Source organism: Schistocerca cancellata, chromosome 1 (genome assembly GCF_023864275.1).
Source record: "Schistocerca cancellata isolate TAMUIC-IGC-003103 chromosome 1, iqSchCanc2.1, whole genome shotgun sequence".
In the NCBI taxonomy this organism is placed as follows: domain Eukaryota; kingdom Metazoa; phylum Arthropoda; class Insecta; order Orthoptera; family Acrididae; genus Schistocerca; species Schistocerca cancellata.
In genome coordinates, this window is record NC_064626.1 from 214,692,734 (window position 1) to 214,715,647 (window position 22,914).

Sequence of the window (22,914 nt, forward strand, 5' to 3'; positions counted from 1 at the left end):
GGCGGCCGCTATTGAAGTAGGGCCGCAAAGATAACCGGATAAAACTTCGGAACTCTGCAAATTTTGAACGCAGGTGAGATTAGATTAGATTAATACTAGTTCCATGGATCATGAATACGATATTTCGTAATGATGTGGAACGAGTCAAGTTTTCCAATACATGACATAATTAAGTTAATTTAACAACATACTTAAGTTAATATAACAACTTTTTCATTTTTTGTGTGTTTTATTTTTATTTTTTTTATTTTTATTTTTTTAATATTTTTTGTTTTTTTGTTTTTTTATTTATATCTAAAAATTCCTCTATGGAGTTAGAAGGAGTTGTCATTCAGAAATTCTTTTAATTTCTTCTTAAATACTTGTTGGTTATCTGTCAGACTTTTGATACTATTTGGTAAGTGACTTTAGTGCCAGTATAATTCACCCCTTTCTGTGCCAAAGTTAGATTTTATCTTGAATAGTGAAGATCATCCTTTCTCCTAGTTTCATCCTTTCTTGTAGTTATGCACACATGTGTCCTTAAATAAATGTCTGCAGGATGATCTTGGGTGGACTCCAGCTATTATTCTGATTACACGCTTTTGTGCAATAAATACTTTATTCCTCAGTGATGAATTACCCCAAAATATGATGCCATATGAAAGCAACGAGTGAAAATAGGTGTAGTAAGCTAATTTACTAAGATGTTTATCACCAAAATTTGCAATGACCCTTATTGCATAAGTAGCTGAACTCAAACGTTTCAGCAGATCATCAATGTGTTTCTTCCAATTTAATCTCTCATCAATGGACACATCTAAAAATTTGGAATATTCTACCGTAGCTATATGCTTCTGATTAAGGTCTATATTTATTAATGGCGTCATACCATTCACTGTACGGAACTGTATGTACTGCGTCTTATCAAAATTCAGTGAGAGTCCGTTTACAAGGAACCACTTAGTAATTTTCTGAAAGACAGTATTGACAATTTCATCAGTTAATTCTTGTTCGTCAGGTGTGATTACTATACTTGTATCATCAGCAAAGAGAACTAACTTTGCCTCTTCATGAATATAGAATGGCAAGTCATTAATATATATTAAGAACAACAAAGGACCCAAGATGGAACCTTGTGGAACCCCATTCTTGATAGTTCCCCAGTTTGAGGAACGAAGAAGCGGCACATCGGAAACCACGGAGGCTGGGTTATTTTCAAGGATTTTTACTCAGAAGTATGCCATTGCACGACTATAGGTTTTCCCTCCCAAACTTTCCGCGCTGGACGACAAGAGACTAAAATGTGGTTGGTCGGCGTTCGGAAGAATCTGTAGAGAGGGAGAATATTCCGTGGTTTCGGGAATACGATTCGTTTTCGGAATTACGATGGTGGGGAGCTGAGCCTTGCTGGGAAGCCAGCGGTGGAGAGACGTGGTCTTCCGTTTTGAGTGCCCGTGTGTGACGGTCGCTCGATATCAGCTTTGCCGGCCGAGGTGGCCGAGCGGTTCTAGGCGCTACAGTCTGGTACCGCGCAACCGCTACGGTCGCAGGTTCGAATCCTGCCTCGGGCATAGATGTGTGTGATGTCCTTAGGTTAGTTAGGTTTAACTAGTTCTAAGCTCTAGGGGACTGATGACCTCAGAAGTTAAATCCGATAGTGCTCAGAGACATTTGAACCATTTTTGATATCAGCTTTGTTGATACAGAGGGCCTTGCTGTCTTTGCTCTCAGGAGAGTTTATAGTTAGAACAGTTACGCACTGTACTGTCACGAACCTATACGATTGTGGACTTCACCTCCGAGTTGGAAGTCGTCGTTGAGTACGCAGCGTTCAGTAATTGAGAGCACTTCCTCTGCCTATACTTACGCTGAGACGTTACCTGAACTCCGTTATTGTGGCTGGGAGATCGCGTTTCTCGTCTGTAGAACACAGAGAGCAGAAGACAGTATTAGAGTATATTAGTCAGAGGACCGACTTCTGCCATCCTAGTGTTGGAAAGAGTTTATTTGTGGCTGGAGTTCTTCCATACGAGAAACATCACTTCGACCCACCGGACGCAGTACATACGGTGATATCACATTGCTTCGGCTTATTAGGGCTATAAAAGCGAAACAGCTCTGATCACGTTAGTTTATTTGTACTGAGGTTCCATACCACCGTAGATCATCTTTGAAGGTAGTGTCTCCTAGTGTTTGGTACGTAGATGATGTCAGTCATTTCGCGTTATTGAAATTAGATCACGCAGTCATAATAAGGGGCAGAGTTGGGCAATTGATTAATAATTTTACTTGCCGCGCGGGATTAGCCGAGCGGTCTAAGGCGTTGTAGTCATGGACTGTGCGGCTTGTCCCGGCGGAGGTTCGAGTCCTCCCTCGGACATGGATGTGTGTGTTTGTCCATAGGATCATTTAGCTTAAGTAGTGTGTAAGCTTAGGGACTGATGACCTTAGTAGTTAAATCCCATAAGATTTTTCACACACAATAATTTTACTTAGGAAATATAAACTTTGTAATATAAAGGTTTTTTTTAATCTACAATAAATATATAAGCAGGAACAACGTTTATCATTTAGTAGTATTAGTTGCCTTAAACATTAATTTAACTTTAGGTTGCAATTTATATGTTTAACTCCATTAAGAAATCCTAATATCTGCTTCAGGAGGTAGTCAGACAGGGCCAGATCATTTTAGCGTTTATTATTTTCCGTTGCGCACATTTGTTTTTACACCCTCCTGGAGTAGCATCTTGGAGTATCGTAGCCAGGACGGGCAGTAGTGTAGTACTGACCGATCGGGGAGCTATCGTACAGAGACGCTTAGAAGGTGACAAGCGTTGCAGCTACGTAAGCATCCGTGGTAACACAGCGTCCGCCCAGTAGCTCCGGGATGTTGTCAGAAGGAAGCGCCCGTTGGCTACGGTGTGGCCGTGTGTCAGCTGGGAGCTGTGGCTGTGTGAGGGCTCGCAATCAGCGGGGGCGGGCCTAATCCGGTTTGCTGGCACACGGCGCCTGCTCTGCAAATCTCTATCTTAATTAAATCACCCGCTCGCTGCCGGATCGGCACGCCTGTATTAATTCTGGCCTGATTGCGAGCAGTCGTACAGCAGGTGCCGCTCTGGCCGTTCCGCGTGGACCGTTTTTGTGTTGCCGTCAGCTGCCGGCTTACTCGCTCCTTCCGCGGCTGCACTCACTCGCGCACCAGCCGCCCCAGGGCTACTTTGTATTTGCTCGCAACAGGGTTTGTATTACTAGCGCCGTTCTCGCTACACACCGCTTCACTCGTACGAGAGCAGTAAAACGAACTAATACACACAAGTGAGGTGTTGTAGAACTCTGCAAATCCTCCACTTTCTAGAACGCTATGCACTGCGCCTCGCCTTCAGTACCGTGCATCTGCTTTCTCTTCCCATCCCCCACCACCACCTTCGTGAATACTGTCCTCAGATTTCCTACATCTTTCCGCAGTTAAAAACTTTTCAAAATCCAAGATCACACGAAATATTTTTATTCAGGACTGTGGTGTCGCCACCAGACACCACACTTGCTAGGTGGTAGCCTTTAAATCGGCCGCGGTCCGTTAGTATACGTCGGACCCGCGTGTCGCCACTATCAGTGATTGCAGACCGAGCGCCGCCACACGGCGGGTCTAGTCTAGAGAGACTCCCTAGCACTCGCCCAAGTTGTACGGCCGACTTTGCTAGCGATGGTTCACTGCCTACATACGCTCTCATTTGCAGAGACCACAGTTTAGCATAGCCTTCAGCTGCGTCATTTGCTACTGCCTAGCAAGGCGCCATATTCAGTTACTACGAATGTATTCTGAACCGATACCATTGTGAAACATGTACAGTCAAGAGCGACGTTCATAATTAATGGATGAAAGTTATCAAACTAATTACGTCCGCTTTCTGAATTGTAATTCATTGTCATGTTCCAGACTTCACTTCAGTATAGTTCTTTGCTCCTCACGCCAGCCTGCGTGAGGTAAAACGTGTGCATTTAGCCCTCCTCTAGTAACACGGTGTTGGCTCCTCTGCCAACACAACAAAGACAATCGCTTTCAACAGTTGTCATCTTCAAGTCTTAAACATTATTTTACAGTAAAACGTGTTCATTTTACGCTGACCTCATGGCAAAGATGTCAAGTGGATGTGCCGTGCGCTGAGTTTTAAGCACTTCACATCTTGCGCCTGAGGTCAGCGTAAAATGAACACTTTTCACTATAAAATAATGTTTAAGACCTGAAGACGACAGGTAAGACAACTGAAACCGGTTGTCTTGAATTAAAATATTTTGCGCGATCTTGGCTTTTCAACGGTTGGTTGGTTGTTTTGGGGAAGGAGACCAGACAGCGAGGTCATCGGTCTAATCGGATTAGAGAAGGATGGGGAAGGAAGTCGGCCGTGCCCTTTCAAAGGAACCATCCCGGCATTTGCCTCGAGCGATTTAGGGAAATCACGGAAAACCTAAATCAGGATGGCCGGACGCGGGACTGAACCGTCGTCCTCCCGAATACGAGTCCAGTGTCTAACGCTTTTCAACGATTAGAACATATAGCAAATATCATATTCTTGTCGGGTTTCCAGCCGGATCAGACTGTCATCTGACCACAATATTTCAGCTGTCCACGTAGCCGCCATCATCAGGTAAGGAAAGCTACGGTGCTCTCGCCCATAACTGATTCCACTCGCCAATGACTGCACCTTTATATGCAACGGAAGTACAACAGCGCATGCGTTAGATACAGTGCGCATGCGCTCAATCATTCCTGCTGCCCTCGGGCGCAAAAAGAGTTGCAGCGCCTCCGGTGGTGAATACTGTTAAAAACGAAATATCGTTACAAATGATTATTCATTGCCGGCCGATTCAGTTGCCGTTGTTTCTTAATATCTGATCTCTTTAATATTCTCGTAATGAGAAACTTCAATCACCTTTTCGCAGCCGCGCGGGGTAGCCGAGCGGTCTGGGGCGCCTTGTCACGGTCCGCTCGGCTCCCCCCGGCAGAGGTTCGAGTCCTCCCTCGGGCATGGATGTGTGTGATACCCTTAATGTATGTTAGTTAGATTAAGTAGTGCGTAAGCTTAGGGATCGATGGCCTCAGCAGTTTGGTCACTTAAGAACTTATGACAAATTTCCAATTTTTTCATCTTTCCGCAGACTTGTCAGCAACAAGCCCATCTTTCAACTCTTGTGCTTGCCGCACTTGCGACAACACATCCTACCGACTTAGTAGCTACACACACCATATGCTGTCCCGACGAAACTTTGACCATCTTCTCCACCTGTCTTCGAAATCTACCCAGGTATCAGCGTAGCTTTTACTCAACACTTCTTTTTCTCTCCCTATCAGGGCTCCTCTTAGTACCACAGTCCTCCCTGATTTTCCTACATTAGAGTTTTACGTTCTGTTGACCACCAAGTCTTTAGAGACGGGCTTAATTTGGAGTCCTTGGGCCTATATGTTTCACCCCACATACTTTAAAAAACTATTTTCCTCTTGTACCTTAGACCAGTGAATTGATGCTCTCTCTCCCCCCCCCCTCCTCTCTCTCTCTCTCTCTCTCTCTCTCTCTCTCTCTCTCACACACACACACACACACACACACACACACACACACACACACACATATATATATATATATATATATATATATATATATATATATATATAAGGGTCAGCAAGCCCATGCGACGGCCATTGTCGATAAAAAGCGACGGTTTGTTTTCAGCTACAAACAAAATGATTTTCCAAGTGAAATTATATGTGGCCATAGGGCAGCCCCGCGATCGACAGGTGCGATATTCGTCTTATCGACATGTATCAACAGGGACAATCAAACTAGAAAAATAACCAGACTAGCAGCGAAAGGAACACCCTGGCCCTTGCTGACTGCCACCGCTTATCACACACTGAAATGACGCCACTGGACAGTGGGTGGAAACGAATGCTTTGGAATGAGGAATCACTGTATACCGAGTGGCAATCCAATGGAAGGGTTTGTCTTTGGCGAGGGCGTGGAGAACGTTACCTGCAGCCATGTGTACTGTTAACAGTAAAGTGCGGAGAAGGCAGTGTAATGGTATGGGGTCTTTTAGTTGTCAAGGTTGGTCCCCTAAACGCAGGAGACTATGGATACGTTTTACAGGACTGTGCACACAACAAAGTAGAGGAACAGTTCGGAGATGATGGTTGTTTCTATCAGCATGATAATGGACGCGGTCATAAAGGAGTATCTGTGAGGCAATGGTTTGTGGACTACATTATTCCTGAAATGGACTGGCCTGCCCAGGGTGTGAACCCAGTGGAACACCTTTGGGATAAGTCAGAACGCCGACATCACTCCAGACACTAACGTCCAAAGTCACTACCTTCTCTGGTTCCGGCCTCTCGGGAAGAGAGACACCTATTTGCAAGTATCCAAAGCAGAATTCAAGCCGTCTTAAAGGTGAAGAGTAGAGCCACTCGTATTAATGATCACTTATAAGTGGCTGGATAGTTTTTATCAGGTAGTGTGGTATTCTGTTCAGTCGTTTCGTCATTGTTGAGTGTGGAATCAGCAAGGTTGTCGTCCGGACTCTCAAAAATACAGCCTTATTCAGTGCCGGTCTTTGATTATCTCCGACTTACTAGATATGTGGAAATCAGTATTAGTTACTATTCTATTTTGTTTAGTGTCGTGAAGGCGTTAAAAAATGTTCAAATGTGTGTGAATTCAAAAATGGCTCTGAGCACTATGGGACTTAACATCTGTGGTCATCAGTCCCCTAGAACTTAGAACTACTTAAACCTACCTAACCTAAGGACATCACACACATCCATGCCCGAGGCAGGATTCGAACCTGCGACCGTAGCAGTCGCGCGGTTCCGGACTGCGCGCCTAGAACCGCTAGACCACCGCGACCGGCCATGTGTGAATTCCTATGGGACCAAACAGCTGAGGTCATCGGTAACTAGACTTACACACTACTTAAACTAACTTAAACTAACGCTAAGGACAATGCACACACCAAAGCCCGAGGGAGGACTCGAACCTCCGCCGAGAGTGGCCGCCCGATTCGTGACATGGCGCCACTAACCACGCGGCTATTCCGCGCGACGAAGGCGTTAATGTTTGTTCCTTTTTTTGAAGTTACTTCTCGGATGGTTGTCCATTACGTTGCAGACTGTTACCTATCATTGACTCTGAAGCGGTAAGGAAACTGGTACAGGCATGGTTATTCGAATACAGAGTTATGTAAACAGGCAGTATAGAGCGCTGCGGTCGGTAACGCCTACAAAGACAACAAGTGTCCGGCGCAGTTGTTAGATCGGTTACGACTGCTACAGTGACACGTTATCAATATTTAAGTGAGTCTGAACGTGATGTTATAGACGGCCCACGAGCGATGGGACACGGCATCTCCGAGGTAGCGGTGAAGTGAGGATTTTCCCGTACGACCATTTCACAAGTTTACTATGGATAGCATGAATCCGGTAGAACATCAAATCTCCGACATCGCTACGGCCGGAAAAAGATCCTGCAGGAAGGGAAACAACGACGACTATAGAGAATCGTACAACGTGACAGAAGTGCTACCTTTCCACAAATTGCTACTGATTTCAGTGCTGGGCCATCAACAAGTGTCAGCGAAACGTCACCGATATAGGCTTTCGGAGCCAAAGACCCACTCTTGTACGCTTGACGATTGCACCACTGCCTCGCCAGGGCCCGTCAACCCTGAAATTGGACTGTTGATGACTAGATACATGTTGCCTGGTCGAACGAGTCTCGTTTCAAATTGTATCGAGCGGATGGACCTGTACGTGTATGGAGACAACCTCATGAATCCATGGAACCTGCATGTTAGCTGTCGAAGCTGGTGGTGGATCCGTAATGGTGTGGGGCATGTGCAGTTGGAATGATATGGAACCCCTGATACGTCTATATACGACTCTGACAGGTGACACATTCGTAAGTATCCTGTCTGATCACCTGCATCCTCTCATGTCCATTGTGCATTCCGACGGACTTGAGCAATTTCAGCAGGACAAAGCGACACCCCACACGCCCAGAATTGTTACAGAAAGGCTCTAGGAATACTCTTCTGAGTCTAAACACTTGCGCAGGTCGCCAAATTCCCCAGTCATGAACATTATTGAGCGTAGCTGGGGTGGCTTGCAACGTGCTGCTCTGAACAATTCTCCATCCCCTCGTACTCTTACGGATTTATGGACAGTCCTGCATGATTCATGGTGTCAGTTCCCATGGACATTAGTCGAGTACATGCCACGTTGTATTGCGGTACTTCTGCGTGCTATCGGTGCCCTACGCGATATTAGACAAGTGTACCATTTTCTTTGGCTCTTCAGAGTTAAAATAGTCTGATTTCATTCTAATGCAAATTACCACTGTGAACAGCAATCTCTATTTTTCTAGTCTTCAGCGCTTTCTTGCATGTTGTGAAAAAGAGTTCAAAAATGGTTCAAATGGCTCTGAGCACTATGGGACTTAACTTCTGACGTCATCAGTCCCCTAGAACTTAGAACCACTTAAACCTAACTAACCTAAGGACATCACACACATCCATGACCGAGGCGGGATTCGAACCTGCGACCGTAGCGGTCTCGCGGTTCCAGACTGCAGCGCCTAGAACCGCACGGCTGAAAAAGGGTTCTCAAGTTTCTTGAAACCCATGTGTTATCTCCACAGGACCTCATGGTGCTGCTGAACACTATCGAAGAATAGCTGATATAAGAAACAGGAGTACTTTATTGCAATTTTCTGGTGACGGCACATAGCATTGTAACTGGTCGCCGTCTTTTTTTACGTTGTCGTAATAATCTGGCATTTGTTTTATTCGAGCCACGGTGCGGAAAATGTGGCGGCGGGTGCAGTCGGTTGCTGCCAGGCGCGCAGGTGCGACGGTAACGAAGCGAGAGGGGCGGGCGCGGAGCGGAACGTAGCGAGACTTTGCGGAGGTAAACAGTGGGACGGCTCCAGCAGCGGCAGGTGCCATCACGTTCGGCAAACAGCGGCCGCCGCCGAAAGGGGCGCCAGCGACGAAAACAGCGCCGGGGGCTGCTGACGGCATCAAGCCACAATTACCGCCGGCTCAGCTGCGCGCTACGCAAGGGGTCGTGGATTCGACTCCTGCAATCACGAATGGATTCAATTTTCGTGTGCATGTCTTTCGTAGACAGTGTTCTACTTCAAAAATCACCATTTACAGAGTGCTACATGTCTCTTAACGTTCGTAGGCCCACTGGGGACAATATGATATCATCAGCACATTGGTAATAGGAGGTGCTTTCAAAGCCACGTGGGATTAGCCGAGCGGTCTGGGGCGCTGCAGTCATGGACTGTGCGGCTGGTCCCGGCGGAGGTTCGAGTCCTCCCTCGGGTATGGGTGTGTGTGTTTGTCCGTAGGATAATTTAGGTTAAGTAGTGTGTAAGCTTAGGGACTGATGACCTTAGCAGTTAAGTCCCATAAGATTTCAAACACATTTGAACATTTTTTGGTGCTTTCAATAAGTAAGTTTGTTTTCAGGATTCCAAAAGCCCGTATTATTCCCACACTCTTGGCAACAAAACCTTATTGTTCAACACAATCTCCGTTCAAAGCGACGGCCTTAGGTCACCTTACTGCGAGGGCCTGTATGCCCGCACTGTATCACTCTAAAAATGGTTCAAATGGCTCTGAGCACTATGGGACTTAACATCTGAGGTCCTCAGTCCCCTACAGTTAGAACTACTTAAACCTAACTAACCTAAGGACATCACACACATCCATGCCCGAGGCAGGATTCGAACCTGCGACCGCAGCAGCAGCGCGGCTCCTGACTGAAATGCATAGAACCGCTCGGACACAGCGGCCGGCAGTGGTTAGCACACTGGACTCACATTCTGGAGGAAGACGTTTCAAACACGCATCCTGATTTAGGGTTTCCGTGGCAACCCTAAATCGCTTCATTCAAATGCCGGGATGGTTCCTTTGAGAGGGCTCGGCCGACTTCCTTCTCCATCCTTCCCTTATCCGATGAGACTGATGACTTCACTGTTTCCTCTCCTCCATTCAACCCGACCAACAGATGCTATTTTGAATGATACGTATAGCGCCGCCACCTATCGTAACTTCACGAAACAATAGGGGCTGTAGCGGGAATATTCTGCAACGTCGCACAACCAATTTCGAATTTTTTTTCAGCCTAAATTGGCTTAAGTGGTTTTCAGACCAATAGTGGTCGAAACCGGTCACCGTAATAAATAAGTCGTGATGAAGACTATTTTTAATATTAAACAGAAGTTCTAGGTGCCTACACGCAGGCAGCCCCTGACATCCCTCCAATTCCGCTTGCCCACTAGCAGCTTAGCCTGTCTGCAGGCGCCTAGGACAACATCACAAGTCGTTGGATCAGTACATTTTTAAAGTGCTCAACGATATGTGAGCCAAATGTCTTAGCCGCAGTGAGTAAAATTACGGTTTTCGAAACAGTGACCCCTTTACTTTTGTTATGCACTGCACGCACTGAAAGATGGTATGAAGATCATGCTGTCTGGACATACACTATTTGATCAAAAATGTCCAATCTCCGCTATGTAATACGGAGTCGACGCTAAGACGTCTCTAGAGGTGGACCTGCCAGTGTTAAAGGAGGAGGGGAGTACTGCGTTGTCAATGGAGACGCAGTAACTGTAGAATGGGTCGATCAGGAGAGCTGAGTGACTTTGAAAGTAGAGTAGACGTTGGATGTCAATAAGGGACATTTCAACCCTTCTAAAGTTGCCCAAGTCGAATGCTAGTGATGTGACCGTGAAACGGAAATGTGAAGAAACGATCAAACTAAATGAATTCAAGGCGGAATATATGTATTGAAGAACGGGGACCGACGAGCATGGTGGAGGGTGGTTGTGAAAAATCACCTGAAATTAACAAAGGGATCACTCGTGAGTTCCGAAGTGCTACTATCACTGCGAGTAGCTCAATTACTGTGAGTAGGGAGCTAATGAGAATGGGCTACAGTGGTCAAACCTGCTCGTAAGCCATACATCTCTGTAGTGAACGCTAAGTGACGCTTGAGGTGACACGAAGAGTGGTGTAAGAATGACGCCACTGGTGGACACTGCATGACTGCAACAAGTGATTTATGAATCAGTCTATACACTCTGGCAACCCGATGGGGGCGTTTGGGCTTGGCGAATGCCTCTGGAACGATACCTGCCAACGTGTGTGGTGCCAACAGTGAAGTGCAGAGGCGATGCTATTACGGTAAGGAGTGTTTTTTAATGTTTGGATGTGGTCCCTCTAATGCGCTTGAAAAAAATGCTCAATACGAAAGGATACGAACAAGTTTTACCGCTATGTGTACTGCATACAGTAGATAAACATTGTGAGAGGGTGACTGTATCAGCATGACAATGCACACTATCATAAAGAGGGAGGCAGTGGTTTGTGGAGAACTATACTCCTCGACCTGAACCGAATTGAATATATGTGGGATGAGAGACAACTTCGACTTCACTGCAGATCCCAGCATCCAACATCACTACATTCTCTGGTTTCCGCCCAGAGAAGGAATGGCCTGCCATTTATCCACACGCCTGCTTGAAAGTATCCCCAGCAGACTTGAATCCATCATAAAGCCGGAGATTGGACGCATCCTATATTAATGTCCACAAATAGGTGTCCTGATTGTTTTGATCAGATAGTGTACCTCGATGCCGATACTGTTCGATTGTTTCCATGGACAGCACGTTCTTTAAATTTCCCATCCACTGAAAACATCAGTTCATCATTGACGAGAGTCTGGTACATCACCGACCGCTAACCATTGCTGCTGATGAACTGTGTCATTGCTGTGAAATAGCATTGAATGTCGTCAGTGATCCAAGTTCAGTTAGATTCGACGCCCATCTGGATTGGAGCCATCGTTACTGTAGTAATCTTCATACCTCCAAACCACCTACAAATTTACTCGTGCATTCTTCATACACTACTGTACAAATGTAGCATGTAAAAATCCACTATTTGTTGCTGTTGTTTAATGGACGCCATAGGTCAAATCTGGCGACATCTTGGTGTACGTCGAAGTTCTCACCCGAGTAGCGCAGATCCTCGTGCCCGGGCTGCACGTGGAATATTCGGCGAGGCCGGCCCACGTCCGCCGCCCTGTGTACGCGTGTGAGGCCGAGCGACGGCGCGCCGCCCCCGGGCACCGGCCAGCCCATTGTTCGGCGCAGCGCTGGTCCACCGCACAATGGCCTCCCGCCCCCGCACGCCCCCGCACGCCCCCGGGCTGCGCGTTCCTGCTGAACCGGACGAAAAACGCCGCCGCCACAATGCATCGCCCCTCCAGCTTACTAAGGCTGAACCCGTGTCGCTACCAACTGCCGTCGCATCCCCATTTTTCAAAGCGCATGTTTTCCTCGAGGTCTCTGCATGAAACTTACCACACGCCCTCCCAGGTACTAAACACGGGACCGGTTTGAAACTTTTCCGACGTGTATAAGCACTGTTTTCGATGGTCGTTCTTGGTAATTTTATGTGCATAAGTCGTGGTAGGTATGTTCCTTTGCTTAACGTTTCGTCTGCTAATGCTGGAGACATCATTAGAGTCTATAAAGTTCGATCTCTATCAGAGATCATTGGAACAGCGGAAAGTTCCACGGGACTGGTAGAATGCCCAGGTCATAGCAGGCTATAAAAAGGGTAGAAAATCGGATGCACATAATTACCGGCAAATTTCACTGACATCGATTTTTTGTAGAATCATGGAACATATTTTGTGTTCAGACATAATGCCCTTTCTAGACTCTGAAAAACTCATCTGCAGAAACCAGCACGGTTTTAGGAAACAGCGGTCATGCGAGACACAGCTGGCCCTCTTTGTGCGTGATATACAACAGGCTCTAGATACCGGCTCCCAGGTTGATGCCATATTTCTCTACTTTCGAAAGGCGTTCGACTCAGATCCGCACTGTCGCTTGCTCCAAAACAGTGCGCGCTTACGGTCTATACGATGACAATGCGGTTGGATAGAAAGTTTTCAAACAGACATGTTACAGTATGTCGTCCTGAAGGGGGTGACTTCAACAGAAACAAGCGTAACTTCAGGTGTGCCCCAGGGCAGCGTAATAGGTCCGCTACTTACATACTACTTACATACTATTTACATAAGCGATCTGGTTGATGATATTGACAGCAGAATTAGTCTGTTAGCCGATGATGGTGTAGTCTACAGGAAAGTAGTATCACACGAAAGTTGTGAACAAATCAATGAGTATTTGCAGAAAATAAATGCGTGGTGTAATGACTGGCAGTTATCTCTCAATATTAGTAAGTGTAACCCACTGCGTATCCCCATTAATGTACGAGTACAAAATAAATGGCCAGTCTTTGGAAGCGGTAACATCCGTCGAGTGTCTGGAGGTGACTATGCGAAATGATCTCAAATGGAATTGGAGATTATAGATTATACAAGTAACGGGTAAGGCAAACTTTAAATTGCGGACTATTGGTAGAATCCTGAAGCGATGCAGTCCTTCAACAAAGGAAATAGCTTACAGTGCGTTAGTTCGTCCAGTCTTAGAGCATTGTATGGGACCCTTACCAGTTGGGTCTGATTCAAGAGATTGAGAAGGTCCAAAGAAGAGCGGCAAGATTCGTGACTGGTACATTTAGCCATCGCGAGAGTGTTACAAATTTCATAGAAAGTTTGAAGTAGGACACACTTGCAAATAGACGGCGCGCTAAACGGGACTCCTCACTAAATTCCGAAATCCGATCTTCACCGAGGATGCAGAGTATATAGCCTATTATTACCACAAGCTTTCATATCGCGCAATGACCACTATTCAAAGATAAGGGAAATTAGAGCTTATACTGAGGCGTTCAGACAGTCGTTTTTCCCTCGCGCGATCTGCGAGTGGAACAGAGGGGGTGGGGGGGGGGGGGAATATGACTTTGGCGCGAATTGTGCCCTCCGCTTTCAGAAGAATTCGATGACCTATTCAAGAGAAAGATCTTAACAAATCGGGCAAGCCAATATAGCGTTGGTCCACCGCTGGCCCTTTGCAACCAGTTATTATGCTTCGCAGTGGTTGATAAATGTTTTGGATGTCTTCTGAGGGATATCATGCCATATTCTGTTCAATTGCCGCGTTAGATCGTCAAAATCTCTACATGGTTGGAGAGGCCCTGCCTATAATGCTCCAAACATTCTCAATTTGCCGCCCGCTGTGGCCGAGCGGTTCTAGGCCCTTCAGTCCGGAACCGCGCTGTTGCTACGGTCACAGATTCGAATCCTTCCTCGGGCATAGCTGTGTGTGATGTCCTTGGTTATTTAGGTTTAAGTAGTTCTATGTCTAGGGGACTGATGACCTCAGATGTTGTCCCATAGTGCTTAGAGCCATTTGAACCATTTTCTCAATTGGGGAGAGTCCCGACGTCGTTGCTGGCCAAGGTAAGGCTTGGCAAGTACGAAGCCAAGTAACAGAAACTCTTGCCGCATCTGGGCGGGCATTACGTTTTTGCCTGGGAGACAATAAAACGGGGCGTAGAAATTCGTCGACATGTCGCTGTGCTGTAAGTATGCAGCAGATGACCAAAGGTGTCCTGCTATGAAAAGAAATAACACCGCATACCATCTCAGTCGTGGTCGTCAGACCGTACGGCGGTAGACAGCCAGTTTGATATGCCACCACTGTGTGGGGCGTCTGCTGACGTCTTCATTGGTCATCGGGTCTCAGTTCGAAGCGAGACTCATTAATGAAGACAGTTGTACTCCAGGCCGAAGACGTGACTGTCCCCCGCCATAAGGCCAAAAACCTAGTGGCGATCTGGCGTGCCTTTCCTTTTCGTAACCCCTTTGGTTGTCATCTGCAGCACCCTTACAGCACAACGGTACGTTGACGATATTCTACGCCCCGTTTTGTTGCCCAACACCATCTTGGCCAGCAGGGTCTCCGGATCTCTCCCCAATTCAGAACGTTTGGAGCCTTGAGGGCAGGACCTTGCAACCAGCTCGGGATTTTGAAGATCTCACACACCAGTTGAACATAATTTGGCACGAGGGGGACATTCAACAACTCTGACAAACCGTGCCAAGCCGAATAACAGCTTGTATAAGGGCCAGATATGGATCAACAAGTTATTGACTTGTTCAGTTTCTGGAGCTCCTTCTCTTGAATAAATCATTCAATTTTTCTGACACTAATCATTTGTTTGCCTGTATATCACGTCTATGGATTTCTGTGAAATTCGTGTAATTCATATGTGGTACATCGTTTCCTTGTCTTAGTCTGTGTATATAAGAAATTAGTCTACTAATCTTATTTAAATTTGAATATTACTTGCTTGTGTCAAAAAATTTGGTTTATTATCTGTTATAAGTAAACGAAACCCGCACCTTAATATTTTTAAACGTTATAGATATAAGTTCACCAGACCAAAGTTAGTTCAAAAATGGTTCAAATGGCTCTGAGCACTATGCGACGTAACTTCTGAGGTCATCAGTCGCCTAGTACTTAGAACTAATTAAACCTAACTAACCTAAGGACATCACACACATCCATGCCCGAGGCAGGATTCGAACCTGCGACCGTAGCGGTCGCTCGGCTCCAGACTGTAGCGCCTAGAACCGACGGCCACTACGGCCGGCCAAAAGTTAGTCATCCCTAGAGAAATCATTATAAACATCATCTAATACAGTGTAATTCCATCGCTGGACTTGATAATCGCCTGGATTCGGTTAGGAAAAGAGTGTATAAGGTTTTGCAGGCTTGTCGCGTCCAAGTTAAGCCGCTCGCTGAGGATTTGATCTTGCAGTTCCGCCAACGGCGATTTAAGCACTATTCTAAAATGTTCCACGTATTATCTGTGGGATTCACTTCGCTGGCCAGTCGAGATGTAACAGGGTGGGGGAGAGTTCGGAAAACAAGTCACAGTTTCTTCTAGCCTGATGACCTCGGCTGCTGTCGTCTTTATGTGGCCGAGTGTACAGCAGCCTTTTGCGAGGTGACAACTTCAAATATTCATTGCATGCAATTCTTGTCGCAGTGATGTATCCTAAACAGGTGGGGATGGACCTTCATTCACTGCCTGCAGAAATCGCTAACGGGTTTGTAAGCAAGTTTGATTCACTATTCGGTCCCTATCTATCGGGATCTTTTCTCGATCACAATTCTGACGTCTTATTTCATGACCACGTGTGTTTCACCACGTCTTGTACACAAATTGGAGAGTCTGTCGTGAAATACCAAGAAATACAGCGACTTCACAAATTTACCCATGTCTCTGTACGATGTACGCCTGAATCAGAAATGACTCATTGATCGGTACTGCATTACGGTCACGTAGAGTAAGTAAGTGAGTGGTTGAAAAAGTCACCCTATCGCTGGGCCAAATGTAAAGGGCTAACGATTCATCTGTTCATGCAGTGGAGCGACTAATTTTTGTGTCAGTGATATTAATCCCGGTGGCCTATACTGGTTGTTTTGTTTTGGAATTTAACACTTTATTTCATAACCAACCGATTCACTGTTTACGTCACCTTGGGTATTATCAAACTGCATCACTGAGAAAATTATAATGCATACAGCGTAATATTTTACACATGTACTTGGGTGAAAGAAGGGGGGGAGGGGGGACATATGATGGTTTCACTAATAAGTGTTTCGTGAAGTCCATAAAATAGGGGAAAAACACTACCCTTATGCTTCTTTCACTTTGCCTTGAAGAAACACATTAAAATATGTTAGTGTAACAATTAAAATGAAAACACGTATCGTGTGGGTAACGTCTTAAAATCAAACAGAATGGATGTCAATGAACTCAACAGGATGCCTGAATAATGGTTCCGTACTTACTATGGTTGTGCAAGATCTTATTATGACTCCACAGCATGTTGTTTACTCCATATGGATGTGAGGAATATAACATATTATATGCATTACAATATTGTACTGTGATACAGCTAGATATTCTCCAATGGGACGAAATTAGGTAATCACTGAACTGTGAAATAAAGTGTATCTTTCAAAATGAAACAACAGCCTACGCAGCAAAATTACTTCCCTCAACAAATTTATAGCAGTTGTGGATCAATGAATTTAAAAGTCTGTAAAAGACGAAAGACACATCATCATCTATCTATTGCCACTGAAATGAGTCATTGTGTAAGTGCATGGGATGGCGTCTTCCATGCATATGTGTAGGCTTCAACGTGCTGAAAGATACAGAGGTGACATTATAACTAGGAATGGGGGAAGAAACTGTATTCTTCAGTGACGAAAATGCAAGTGACAATTGGGGTTCGCTGTGAGCCAAATATGAGTCCCATAAAACTGAACGATTTTACTGATGAAAGACTTAACGTGGTTTTCGGGTGTGATAGCATCGTTTGCCGTTCGTATCGACGACAGTCTCCTCTCGCTACCGAATGCGGGGTGGGGGTAGAGGCATGAAGAGTGGAGATCCCTGGTTACCACAAGTCGCTTTCTATTCTAGCGCGGAAAAAGGAGCGAAGTGCGAGTGCGGAGCTAAGAGCGGCTCGCTATGGGGATAAGCCGGCGGCGGCGTTGGCGTCTGATGTGCCGTAAAGCCGGAAACGTCGCTTCTGCGCCGCAGCTCGGTCTCCCTGGGGATACCCGAGCTCAGTACGATCCCACCAGTGCTGCCAACTCCGGGCGTGCGGCGCTGGCGGTGGCGACGCAGCGCTGCACAGCGCATATTCGGGGATCAGCGCCGCGCCGGATCACGGCCAGATTTCTATAGTTTACTTCATCCTGACCTGCCTCTACGTTTATATCTACCGGCCAGCTCCATGCCTAGGTGTGACACTGTCTGTCATGCATGCGGAGTTTGTTTCTACATTTAATAATAAGTATTTTTCTTTTTTTTTTCGTAAAAAGTCCCTAACCAGCTGGGACTGGAGAGCAGTCAGACGTCGTATCAATGAAATTTTGGTTTGAAACCCGACAGGAATTGCTGCAGTCAATGAATGCTGGTCCACCTGAACCAGTTTCCAAGAGAACACTGCCTAGGGAATTGCTCACATTGGAACAACTGAGTCAGTTACCTAGCAAAAAACAAGCGCGCACAGCGTCACATGAAGCTGCACGTTTTCCATGGGCCAAACAACACATAAACTGGACAGTGGCTGACTGGAGGTGTGTCTGACAAGTCACAGCTTGCCACTTTTTCAAGTCACAGAGTGCACGGACAACCTGGGGTATGTGGAGAGTATAGTTGAGACTGGAAATAGTTCTAGTTTCTAGCCAGAGAGAGTTCTGTCATTTGTTAGGGGTGTCTTTCGTACCATGAATGGGGTTCATTCAGATTATAGTGAACGTGGACCAGTATTTTGTTTTATTATTCACAATGACTAATCGTAGTCTTTTCTTCTACATCTTAATGACGAATCTGCTGTGTACTTACGTTCACAGTTTCACGAACATTGCACTGTCAAAAATCTCCCCATATTAATCCGACGGAAAATGTCTAAGACTAGTGGGAACTATGGCTGAAAAGTCGCAGTCAGCATCCACGCAATTTGATGGATCTGTGGGCTCCACTAATCAACCAGCGGTTTCAGGTGGATATGGCATACCTGAGGGAATTTTTGGACTCTCGCCCCGGCCAAAATAAGTCTATTATCAAGGATTAAGGCGATGTAACGCCATATTACCTCGATGGCTCCAAGGGGTGACTAATTTTGTTCTGGTGCACCTATTTTTTTGAGTTACTGAACAAATTCCTCTTTTATGCCCCCATAAAACTATCCAAAATTAGTTGCCCTTTTCTCATTGTCGTTGCTTAACAGTTATTTGAAGTACGCTGGTAAAAGCAGCTACCACTCGTAATAACTGTACGTCACTACCCCTCTCTGTTCATCTCAAACGTTCAGCCTTGGCCCCATTTGCAAATATCTGCATGATCAGAAACAGATATTAATCGCCGGAAAATGTGATCATCAACGTACATACTATGAATATAAATGGAAGCTATGGTATGTACTTTTTACATAAATTCTCTGAATTTTTCTATAATGGCAAGTATTCATAAATACGTCTCATTATATCGTGATATCTTGACTTCGCATCAAACTTTTATTCTCCTGAATTGGTAGGTGAGATCAGGAATTTCTGTAGACATCTTGTGAGCAACCTGATAATGGGGAAATAATACCTTAGCATGCTACTTGGACGGTTAAATCTGTAGCTAAGGACGGATATGCCTGTTAAAAAGCTCGTGCAACTCAGATGCAAGTGGCTACTGAAATAACACCTTGGTGTTGTCCACGCATCTGTGCCTCTTCTATTTGATCGTCCTCTCTGTACGCTGCAATCCACACTGGAATCCAAACGGTCTCTACTGCAAAGAACAACGTGCACTCTAAATGATAGTCATTTACACTCCTGGAAATGGAAAAAAGAACACATTGACGTTGCTGTTCCAACAGGACAATGCACGTCCGCATGTATCCCGTGCCACCCAACGTGCTCTAGAAGGTATAAGTCAACTACCCTGGCCAGCAAGATCTCCGGATCTGTCCCCCATTGAGCATGTTTGGGACTGGATGAAGCGTCGTCTCACGCAGTCTGCACGTCCAGCACGAACGCTGGTCCAACTGAGGCGCCAGGTGGAAATGGCATGGCAAGCCGTTCCACAGGACTACATCCAGCATCTCTACGATCGTCTCCATGGGAGAATAGCAGCCTGCATTGCTGCGAAAGGTGGATATACACTGTACTAGTGCCGACATTGTGCATGCTCTGTTGCCTGTGTCTATGTGCCTGTGGTTCTGTCAGTGTGATCATGTGATGTATCTGACCCCAGGAATGTGTCAATAAAGTTTCCCCTTCCTGGGACAATGAATTCACGGTGTTCTTATTTCAATTTCCAGGAGTGTATTATGGTAAGATTCTTCACAGATTCTAATAGGAAAAGAACGCTGTTCCGACAGCACAATTCATACTAGAATATGTTCACACGTCATCAGTTCCGTAGCTTAAATTCAGTACACGACATATATGTTACCAAACTGACGCATTCCACATTGCTACCGCTGTCGTTTTACGCAACCCGGAATGTTGTATCTGAGATTTTCACATTCGCTCACTCGCTATGAGCAACTACTAGTCCTAGAGAGCAAAATGAACAGGACCTTTTCTGTAGGAAATGTAATGTATTTAAATTTCATACTGGGATACGTTCCCTCTGGAATCCATGGTTTTCGAGTTATTCAAGAAAAATGTACAAAATTGACCTTCAATCACACCGTTACACTCGTCCCCTCACCATTCAGGATTTCTAGTATTTCGTGACACTTCCTCCTACAAAACTTCCTACTATCGGAACTGTTCCAAATTTTCGATCTTGTTGGCTCTTCATTGACTAGCCTTATTACGCCACCGGCTTAGTCGAGCACTTACAAAGTGTAAAAAACTAACGTTTTAGTAAATTTTACTTAGCAATTTTTTGAATTTTAACAGCATAAAATAAACAGTTACAGTATTCGTTAGACCTTTTGACTACGAAACGACGGTGCTTGTAAGGTTTGTTTCGATCGAACTCTCAGCGTAATAAGTTTTAGCGTAAGGTTTACGCAAAGCGTTTTTCTTTCATTACCTTCACGGGGACGTTCAAATTAACAGTGGTAACGAAATAGCCGAATTTTCTGGTGAAGTAGCAGTCCAGTCAGAAATTTTTGTGCAATGCTTGGAAGGAGTGACGCGAACGACGTCCTAGAAATCTTGACTGGTTAGGGATTAGTGTGAGAGCGGAGTTGTTCACTTCTGTACGATTTTCTTGAATAAATCGAAAACCGTGGTCTCCAGCTAAAACGTATCCCGTTACAAAATTTAACAAAATTAAATTTCCTACGAAAAACGTCCCACTCATTTTTTCCGTAGGACTAATAGTGTGCGAATAGCGAGCGAGAGAAGCATGTGAATCATCCCACATGTGTATCGGAGGACGTAGAAAGTCGCCTCAATGGGTATCTGCAGCACATTGATCCGAAAAGTCATTGTAATCAATATCTGAACACTCCAATTTACAGAGTGGTTCACTGTTGAGAGGGCTAAAATTCGTAAGCGATATGAAATCAATACTTACTAATAAGAAACATTCCTCTTTCTCTCTTTTAATAAGGTTCAATAATGGTTATTCCGCTGGCGGTATAGTTAGGTAGTATTTCTGTTGTTTATGTAACTTTAATAGTTCTCTAGCTAATTTTCGTAATATGTGCTCAGAAAATCGATCGGAACTGACACACACATAGCTGCATGTCTGTTTCTTCGAGTGCAGACATCGTCTAGCGTTATGGTGTGATTTCTCGAAAGTTTACCTCTAAGTTCAAATGATTCAAATGGCTCTCAGCACTATGGGACTTAACATCTGAGGTCATCACACCCGTAGAACTTAAAACTACTTAAACCTAACTAACCTAAGGACAGCACCTACATCCATGCCCGAGGCAGGATTCGAACCTGCGACCGTTGCGGTCGTGCGGTTTCAGACTGAAGCACCAATGGCCGGCTTGCCTTCAAGTAGAATGTACTGTGTCTTGTTTTATTTTCAAATACTGCTCTCTTTTGCTGTGAACGCCACGTGTGAATAAAATGGAGTGCACAGGAGGCGCGGATCTCGAATTTTTCTCTGGAATCTTGGGATACAATCACCATGACGTAATCAGCACATAAAATGACACTGTAGATGAATAAGCTCTTCTGAAGTGTCTTTGAAAGCTGTTCGACAGTGATTTTCCAAAACTATGGGGCCATACACTGAACCTTGTGGGCATCCTATCCAGATTTTCTTTGTAATTTTGTCTTTGTTTGTTTCCCACTGTGCTTTTCTCTGCCTTGAAACTAGGGCATGAAACTACTGTAGAAGAATCTAGGAGCATTCATTTCCGTCAGCTGAGTAAACAGGGCATCCCACAATAAATTTTCGATAATTATCATGAACCCAACCACATTATCTGCTTTCGGTAGCCAACAAGGCTAGTGGCATAACTGGTCGCACCATTTATAGTCCTGCATTTATTGAATCAGAACTGACGCAGTCCATATAATTGCCTATGACTTTGTAAGTCGTGTCGCATAAGTCTGAAGACAAGACGGGTGACGGCGGTGGCGAGGCGGCGCGCTGGCGCCGGCCCGTCGGGCGCCCACCACCTGCCAGGTGAGGCAGCCAATCGATGTCGGCCCTCGGCCCTCGGCCACGCCAGGCCAGGCCGCCTAGCAACGTCAATAACAAGTGGCTGTTGTAGCAACGGCGCCCGCGCATCGATTCACGTGGCCGCGGCCGCGACCGCCTGGCGCCGAAAGCATCGCGCGGCACCGACGGGCACCGCCTGACACGTCACTGCTGGCCAACCTCAGGCACAAAGCGTCGCATTGCACTCAAGAACCAGACTCCTACTTTCGCAGTAGTTGTCTTGACGTCCATAGTGTTCACATGGCACTAAAACTAGCATTTAGCTTTGATGTTAGTAATTTTGAGATGTTCCTCAAGGATCCATATTGAGACCACTCTTTTTTGTGATATTAAAGCATCGCATTTTGGTGAAATGCAGGACACTCATTCCTTGACTTCAGTAGGGTTCATATACCAAGAAATCCTGCTCCTAACTGGAATATTTGCCATTTCAGGTTTTCCTCACAGATCAGTACCACGACCACTTCTTTTTCTTATATGAGTATATTGTTTTGATCGTGAACCATTATCCTTTGATGCACTCTCACCTGGCTCAGGACCCAATTCCATAAAACGTAACATTGCGATGAATAAAGAACTACTGTCTCTGACATTGGTGAATACTCAGTATTGTAGAACACTCAGTATAATGTCGTTTATTGAAACTGAATTACAATTCTCGAACAATCACTGTATACACACAAAACCAAATAACTTGTAGACGCCCATTCATCAAGAGCATCGGTGATG